Here is a 9168-nt window from a genome sequence, read left to right as displayed (position 1 = left end):
ACTATGATGCCTCCAAATAAACAAAACACCCCAAACCAAGATTATGAAGATGATGAGATAGAAGAAATGCAAGATACGGATTTCAAAAAATTTATGATAAGAACATTTAGAAGTTTTCAAAAGCAAATCCTTGAACTACAGAAATCCTTATTGGACAAGATTGAAAATCTCTCTCGTGAAAATGAAATTTTAAGGAAGAATCAAAATGAAACTCAGAAACTAATAGAACAGGAAAGTGTGATAGTGAAGAGAAATCAAAATGAAATGAAGAGCTCAATAGATCAAATGACAAACACATTAGAAAGCCTTAAAAACAGAATGGGTGAAGCAGAAGAGAGAATATCAGACTTAGAAGATAGAGCACAGGAAAACATACAGTCAAACCAAAGAAAAGAAGAGGAAATTAGAAATCTAAAACATATTGTTGGGAATCTACAGGATACTATTAAAAAAACCAACATTCGAGTTCTAGGAGTTCCTGAAGGCATGGAGAGAGAGAAAGGATTAGAAGGCCTTTTTAGTGAGATACTAGCAGAGAACTTTCCAGGTTTGGAGAAGGACAGAGACATCCTAGTACAGGAAGCTCATAGAACCCCCAATAAACATGACCAAAAGAGATCCTCACCACAACACGTGGTAATTAAACTTACCACAGTGAAACATAAAGAAAAGATCCTAAAATGTGCAAGAGAGAAACGTCAGATTACTCTCAGAGGATCTCCAACCAGACTCACAGCAGACTTCTCATCAGAAACACTACAGGCTAGGAGGGAATGGGGAGACATAGCACAGGTGCTAAGAGAGAAAAATTGCCAACCCAGAATATTATATCCTGCCAAGCTCTCATTTGTGAATGAAGGTGAAATAAAGACCTTTCATAGCAAACAGAAATTGAAAGACTTTGTGGCCAATCGTCCGGCCCTGCAAAAGATACTTAAAGATGTGCTACACTCAGAAACACAGAAACACGGCCATCAATATGAAAGAAGGGAAAGGAAGAACACCTACCAGTAAAAGAGCATGGGAAGCTCAAAGCATATACTAGAAAATATTTCCGGGAAAATAGCAGGGCAAAGTCACTACATATCAATAGTCACATTGAACATTAATGGTCTGAATTCTTCAGTTAAAACACACCGTTTGGCTGACTGGCTCAAAGAACACAACCCAACTATTTGTTGCCTACAAGAAACACATCTCTCTAACAAAGAGGCATGCAGACTGAGAGTGAAAGGTTGGAAAAAGATATTCCATGCCAACAGAAACCAAAAAAAAGCAGGTGTAGCCATATTAATATCAGACAAAATAAACTTTAATACAAAAACTGTTAAGAGAGACAAAGAGGGACACTATATAATGATTAAGGGTTCAATTCAACAGGAAAATGTAACTATTATAAATGTATATGCATCTAATTACAGGGCACCGGTCTATTTGAAAGATATGTTAAGGGACTTAAAGGGGGATTTAGATTCCAATACAATAGTACTGGGGGACTTCAGTACTCCACTCTCAGAAATAGACAGATCATCCGGACAGAAGATCAACAAGGAAACAGCAGATTTAATTGACACTATTGCCCAAATGGATCTAACAGATATCTACAGAACTTTCAACCCTACATCTACAGACTTCACATTCTTCTCAGCAGTGCATGGAACCTTCTCTAGGATTGATCACATACTAGGCCATAAAGCAAGTCTCAGCAAATTTAAAAGAATTAGAATCATACCATGCAGCTTCTCAGACCACAGCGGAATGAAGCTGGAAATTAGCAACTCAGGAAACCCCAGAAAGTATGCAAACACATGGAGACTGAACAACATGCTCCTGAATGAACACTGGGTCATTCAAGAAATCAAAAGAGAAATCAAACACTTTCTGGAAGTAAATGAAGACAACAACACAACATATCAAAACTTATGGGATACAGCAAAAGCAGTATTAAGAGGCAAATTTATAGCAATAGGTGCCTATATCAAGAAATTGGAAAGGTACCAAATAAATGAGCTTTCAGCACATCTCAAGGACCTAGAAAAACTGCAGCAAACCAAACCCAAATCTAGTAGGAGAAGAGAAATAATTAAAATCAGAGAAGAAATTAACAGGATTGAATCCAAAAAAACACTACAAAAAATCAGCCAAGCGAGAAGCTGGTTTTTTGAAAAAATAAACAAAATTGACACCCCATTGGCCCAACTAACTAAAAAAAGAAAAGACCCAAATCAATAAAATCAGAGATGAAAAAGGAAATGTAACAACAGACACCACAGAAATAAAAAGAATCATCAGAAATTACTACAAGGACCTGTACGCCAGCAAACAGGAAAACCTATCAGAAATGGATAGATTCCTGGACACATGCAATCTACCAAAATTGAACCATGAAGACATAGAAAACCTAAATAGACCCATAACTGAAACAGAAATTGAAACAGTAATAAAGGCCCTCCCAACAAAGAAAAGCCCAGGACCAGATGGATTCACTGCTGAATTCTACCAGACGTTTAAAGAAGAACTAACTCCAATTCTTCTCAAACTATTCAGAACAATCGAAGAAGAGGGAGTCCTCCCAAATTCTTTCTATGAAGCCAGCATCACCTTAATCCCTAAGCCAGAGAAAGATGCAGCATTGAAAGAAAATTACAGACCAATATCCCTGATGAACATAGACGCAAAAATCCTCAATAAAATTCTGGCCAATAGAGTAAACCAACACATCAGGAAAATCATCCACCCAGACCAAGTGGGATTCATCCCTGGTATGCAGGGATGGTTCAACATTTGCAAATCAATCAATGTGATTCACCACATTAACAGACTGCAAAAGAAAAACCATATGATTATCTCAATAGATGCAGAGAAAGCATTCGATAAAATTCAACACCGTTTCATGATGAAAACTCTAAGCAAATTGGGTATAGAAGGAACATTCCTCAATATAATCAAAGCAATTTATAAAAAACCCACGGCCAACATCCTATTGAATGCAGAAAAGTTGGAAGCATTTCCACTGAAATGTGGCACCAGGCAGGGATGTCCACTCTCACCACTGCTATTTAACATAGTTCTGGAAGTTTTAGCCAGAGCCATCACACAAGAAAAGAAATCAAAGGAATACAAATTGAGAAGGAAGAAGTCAAACTATCCCTCTTTGCAGATGACATGATTCTTTATTTAGAGGATCCAAAGAACTCTACTAAGAGACTATTGGAACTCATAGAAGAGTTTGGCAAAGTGGCAGGATATAAAATCAATGCACAAAAATCAACAGCCTTTGTATACACAAGCAATGCTATGACTGAGAAAGAACTGCTAAGATCAATCCCATTCACAATAGCTACAAAAACAATCAAATACCTTGGAATAAACTTAACCAAGGACGTTAAAGATCTCTACGATGAGAATTACAAAATCTTAAAGAAAGAAATAGAAGAGGATACCAAAAAATGGAAAAATCTTCCATGCTCATGGATTGGAAGAATCAACATCATCAAAATGTCCATTCTCCCAAAAGCAATTTATAGATTCAATGCAATCCCAATCAAGATACCAAAGACATTCTCAGATCTAGAAAAAATGATGCTGAAATTCATATGGAGGCACAAGAGACCTCGAATAGCTAAAGCAATCTTGTACAACAAACACAAAGCCAGAGGCATCACAATACCAGATTTCAGGGCATACTACAGGGCAGTTGTAATCAAAACAGCATGGTACTGGTACAGAAACAGTTGGATAGACCAATGGAACAGAATTGAAACACCAGAAATCAACTCAAACATCTACAGCCAACTTATATTTGATCAAGGATCTAAAAGCAATTCCTGGAGCAAGGACAGTCTATTCAACAAATGGTGCTGGGAAAACTGGATTTCCACGTGCAGAAGCATGAAGCAAGACCCCTACCTTACACCTTACACAAAAATCCACTCAACGTGGATTAAAGACCTAAATCTGCGTCCTGGCACCATTAAGTTATTAGAGAACATTGGAGAAACCCTTCAAGATATTGGCACAGGCAAAGAATTTCTGGAAAAGACCCGGGAGGCACAGGCAGTCAAAGCCAAAATCAACTATTGGGATTACATCAAATTGAGAAGTTTCTGTACTGCAAAAGAAACGGTCAGGAGAGTGAAGAGACAACCGACAGAATGGGAAAAAATATTTGCAAACTATGCAACAGATAAAGGGTTAATAACCAGAATCTACAAAGAGATCAAGAAACTCCACAAAAACAAAACCAACAACCCACTTAAGAGATGGGCCAAGGACCTCAATAGACATTTTTCAAAAGAGGAAATCCAAATGGCCAACAGGCACATGAAAAAATGTTCAAGGTCACTAGCAATCAGGGAAATGCAAATCAAAACCACAATGAGGTTTCACCTCACCCCGGGTGGAATGGCTCACATACAGAAATCTACCACAACAGATGCTGGCGAGGATGTGGGGAAAAAGGGACACTAACCCACTGTTGGTGGGAATGCCAACTGGTCAAGCCACTATGGAAGTCAGTCTGGAGATTCCTCAGAAACCTGAAGATAACCCTACCGTTCGACCCAGCCATCCCACTCCTTGGAATTTAACAAAGGAGTTTAAATTGACAAACAAAAAAGCGGTCTGCACCCTAATGTTTATTGCAGCACAATTCACAATAGCCAAGACCTGGAACCAACCTAAATGCCCATCAACGGTAGACTGGATAAAGAAATTATGGGATATGTATTCTTTAGAATACTATACCGCAGTAAGAAACAACGAAATCCAGTCATTTGCAACAAAATGGAGGAATCTGGAACACATCATGCTGAGTGAAGTAAGCCAGTCCCAAAGGGACAAATACCATATGTTCTCTCTGATCGGTGACAACTGACTGAACACCAAAAAGGAAAGCTCCTGAAGTGAAATGGACACTATGAGAAATTGTGACTTGATCAGCATAGCCCTGACTGTTAATGAACAACTTAATACATTATCCCTCTTAGTATTTTTTTTTGTCTGTTCTACTTAATATGACTGGTTTAATTCTGTAATTATCACACAGTTATTCTTAAGTGTTGAAAATTAACTGAGGCTGGCGCCACGGCTCACTAGGCTAATCCTCCGCCTAGTGGCACCGGCACACCGGGTTCTAGTCCCAGTCGGGGCACCGGATTCTGTCCCGGTTGCCCCTCTTCCAGGCCAGCCCTCTGCTGTGGCCAGGGAGTGCAGTGGAGGATGGCCCAGGTGCTTGGGCCCTGCACCCCATGGGAGACCAGGAAAAGCACCTGGCTCCTGGCTCCTGCCATCAGATCAGCGCGGTGCGCCGGCCGCAGCGCGCCGGCCGCGGCGGCCATTGGAGGGTGAACCAACGGCAAAAGGAAGACCTTTCTCTCTGTCTCTCTCTCTCACTGTCCACTCTGCCTGTCAAAAAAAAAAAAAAGAAAATTAACTGAAATGTGATCCCTGTTAAACATAAGAGTGGGAATAAGAGAGGGAAGAGATGTATAATTTGGGACATGCTCAAGCTGACTTGCCCCAAATGGTAGAGTTAGAAACATACCAGGGGATTCCAATTCAATCCCATCAAGGTGGCATGTACCAATGCCATCTCACTATTCCAAGTGATCAATTTCAGTTCACAATTGATCATAATGAAAGGTCTAAGAGTCAAAGGGAGAACATAAACAAGTCTAGTACCTGCTAACACTAACCGATAGAATAAATAAAGGGGAGAGTGATACTCAAACAGTATATCACTTTGTGTTTCTATGGGGGTGCAAACTGTTGAAATCTTTACTTAATGTATACTAAACTGATCTTCTGTTAAAAAAAAAAAACAAAAAAAACAAAAGAAATTAGCAATTCCCAACTTGACTCTTGCTGGGATTAAACATGACAATAGGTCTGATCTGATTTCATAATCATTTAAAAAAATCATCTATTATTTTTCACTTTATGTTTCTGTGTGGGAGCAAACTGTTGAAATCCTTACTTAATGTATACTAAGCTGATCTTCTGTATATTAAGATAATCGAAAATGAATCTTGATGTGAATGGAAGGGGAGAGGGAGTGGGAAATGGGAGGGTTGTGGGTGGGAGAGACGGTATGGGGGGGAAGCCATTGTAATCCATAAGTCGTACTTTGGAAATTTATATTCATTAAATAAAAGTTAAAAAAAATTCAATGTTTTAACTCTCTTCAATTTGTCAAAGACCTGATATCAATTATTTCAAAAGTCTAAGCCTTTATTTGCAATCATTTGGGGGAAATACAGAAGAGACCAAAGTTTTAAAGTGGTATAGCAGAGGCCGCCTTGCCTACAGTTTTTGGTGGGCAAAGCAAACATACAGAGTCAGTCAATTGTCTAGAGTCCTGGAGATAATTAAGTAGGCAAGTAAGAAGAATAACTATAAAATACATATATATACTCTTCATAGAATTCTGTAGAGATATACAAAGAAATTCTATACAATGGTGATTTTGCTTACAGGCAAACAATGGATTTGGATCTTAACAAATTGTTTTATCTTGTTTTCAAGCCATTAGCTGGAAATAATTGCTATCCCCAGTGTTTTTTTTTTTTTTTTTTTTTTTTTTTTTTTTTTCCCACAACCATATGGAACAAGTATGGATAAAAGTTTCCTTTCCTGAAGGAAAAATAGTACCAGGGCTCCTACATTCTAGAATTCGAGGCAATCATGACTGAAATGTCATTCTAGAAATTTGAACTAATGCTTGTCATGGCTTCTGTTGACTGGTGTTCCAAGGTATATATGCTTGTCACTTTGGAGGATAAGGACTTACTCAAGAGGACAGCATATATGGTCTACCAGGTTTGGGATGTAAATTGGAGATAACCAAGATTCAACCAAGAAATAACTATAATGTACTGTCATTCTTATGTCTTCCAATTTCCTTTTGGTCTGTTAACATTCACACTATTTACAGTTCTTTTTAAAATTATCATACTAAATAATTTGAATTACATAGGGCTTTAATTGTAGCAGCTGAAACTGCCTATCTCTATTAATGTTTCATTTATTTTTAATTAAAATTTTACTATTAGAAAATAACGAAATGTAACCAATATGGTACTATCTTGTATAGGAATCAGGTCTCAGTAAAGGCCATCATCTGGTTCTACTTAGTGGAAACAGAACCAAGTAGAGCTCAGAGGCTATCCAATTTTTATTACTCTCATCACAATTTGACAGCTAGAACATCTTTAGGACTAATAATTATAATGAGAGAGTGCTAGTGCCAGGAATTAACTGAATCTCAGGCTCCCTTATCCTTTTAGCTCGTTACCAAAAATAGCCATAGCAATTCAAAGTAGCTTGAAAATTTTCTCTTGTGCTTATACACACTTTGTACAGCAACAGTATAGTCTTTTTCAAGGCTCAAAAAAATGAGTAGGAACAACAATTATTATTCAAAATATGAGGTTGCATTCTCTTCATATGGACACAATATGAGAACTGCCAGACACATAAAATGAAGTAAAAGTGCAATTTAACTTGAAAAGGGAAAGAAAAAAGGAAGCTCTTTAGAGACATAACCTATTCATCTTTAAATCTACACTCTAAGGTACATGTGTTATTCCCTCAGTTACATAAATGGGAAGTCAAGCTCATTTAGTCTGAACAATTTGACTAGCATAATTCACGTATGAAATACAAGAACATAGAGTTTAAGCCCACCCACCTCTTTCTACTTGAAGGCCCATTCATTTTTCCTGCCTTATGTTTTAGATTTTTTTCCTCAATACCCCTGCCATATTAGATCCATTTGAGTTGTATTTTGTTTCGTTTTTTGAAATTCAGTGAGAATAGATTTTAATTTTATATCTTTGCTGCATTAATAGTAGATAACTTATGAAAAGGGAACTCCAGGTAGTGGGGATGCTCTATCGTAAATTGAAATAATTAATTTTCAGAATCAGATGCAGTGGAGGACTCACTTGGCTTGTTAATTTAATGAATATAACTTAAAGAAAAGAAGAAACTGGTTTTACTTTATGGAACACCTGGTTTAATGCTGCAATAAAGTAAAACTAAAACTAAAACTAAAGCATTGCTATGCAGTCAGAGAAGAAATTCTATCTCTAAGGAAAATGGATTTTCCTTTAAGAGGCAATTATATTACATTTCTTGTTCTAACCCTTTTCTTCGTTGTTCACCAGGACTGAAATAACAGATTCATCTGCCCTAGAGGTAGACATTATTAGTTGCTCACTTGCATCAAGGAAAGTTTGCCTCATTAACAGAAGGCTCCCCCATGCTGTGGTTAGTCATGGTTACGCATTAAGCAGAAAATTTCATTAAATCAGCACTTTAACGTTCTCCTTTTACCTTTACATTTTTTAACTTATGAAATGAGATTATTAAACTATCTCACCTTCAAGGAATTTGCACAATTCATTAGTTCATTAAACTCTATCCAATCCACATATGTATCTTTGTTTTGTAAATATACCCAGTTCAGCAGAAAAAAAGTCAAATGCCTAAAATTATAATTGGACTTTAATCAAGGATTTAGAAGTTGAGTATGATTATTGTACTTCAAAAGAGGACAGGTGTCTGGAGTAAAGTTTATCAAGGTATACTCATGTCACATCACTACTGTATTCCTTAGATATGCTAAGCTTTATCTAACCACTTTGCTTTTAATCTAAGAAGCGTTTTCTTATCCATAAAAAAAGAAAACAGTCTGGGAAATATTTTGATAATGATTCAAGTGCCAAATTCCCTAAACCATGATTTGACTTGGAATTAGATCGCCAGTTTCCAAATTATGATTATATGGCTGGGGGGGGGGGGGGGAGAGAAATACTTTAAATACACCTAGTCACAGCAGACCCATAGAATAGCAGATGTCCTAAACAGCACTCTGGCCTCAGAATCAGCCCTTAAGGCATGCGGATCCGGCTGAAAAGCCCATGAGACTATTTCAGGCATGGAAAGCCAAGACACTCTGGGGGAAAAAAAACCCTAAATGAAAGATCTCTGCGAGTGAGATCCCAGTAGAAAGAACGGGTCATCAAAGAAGGAGGTACCTTTCTCCGAAGGGAGGAGAGAACTTCCACTTTGACCATGGCCTTGTCTAAATATGATCAGAGTCAGTGAACTCAGGGGGCTTCCATGGCCTTGGCAGCTCATGACAAGAGCTTAGGGTGATTACTG

The sequence above is a fragment of the Oryctolagus cuniculus genome, chromosome 1 (assembly GCF_964237555.1).
Source record: "Oryctolagus cuniculus chromosome 1, mOryCun1.1, whole genome shotgun sequence".
Taxonomy (NCBI): Eukaryota; Metazoa; Chordata; class Mammalia; order Lagomorpha; family Leporidae; genus Oryctolagus; species Oryctolagus cuniculus.
The sequence above is the reverse complement of the archived record's forward strand: the minus strand, read 5'-3'. Positions refer to the sequence as shown.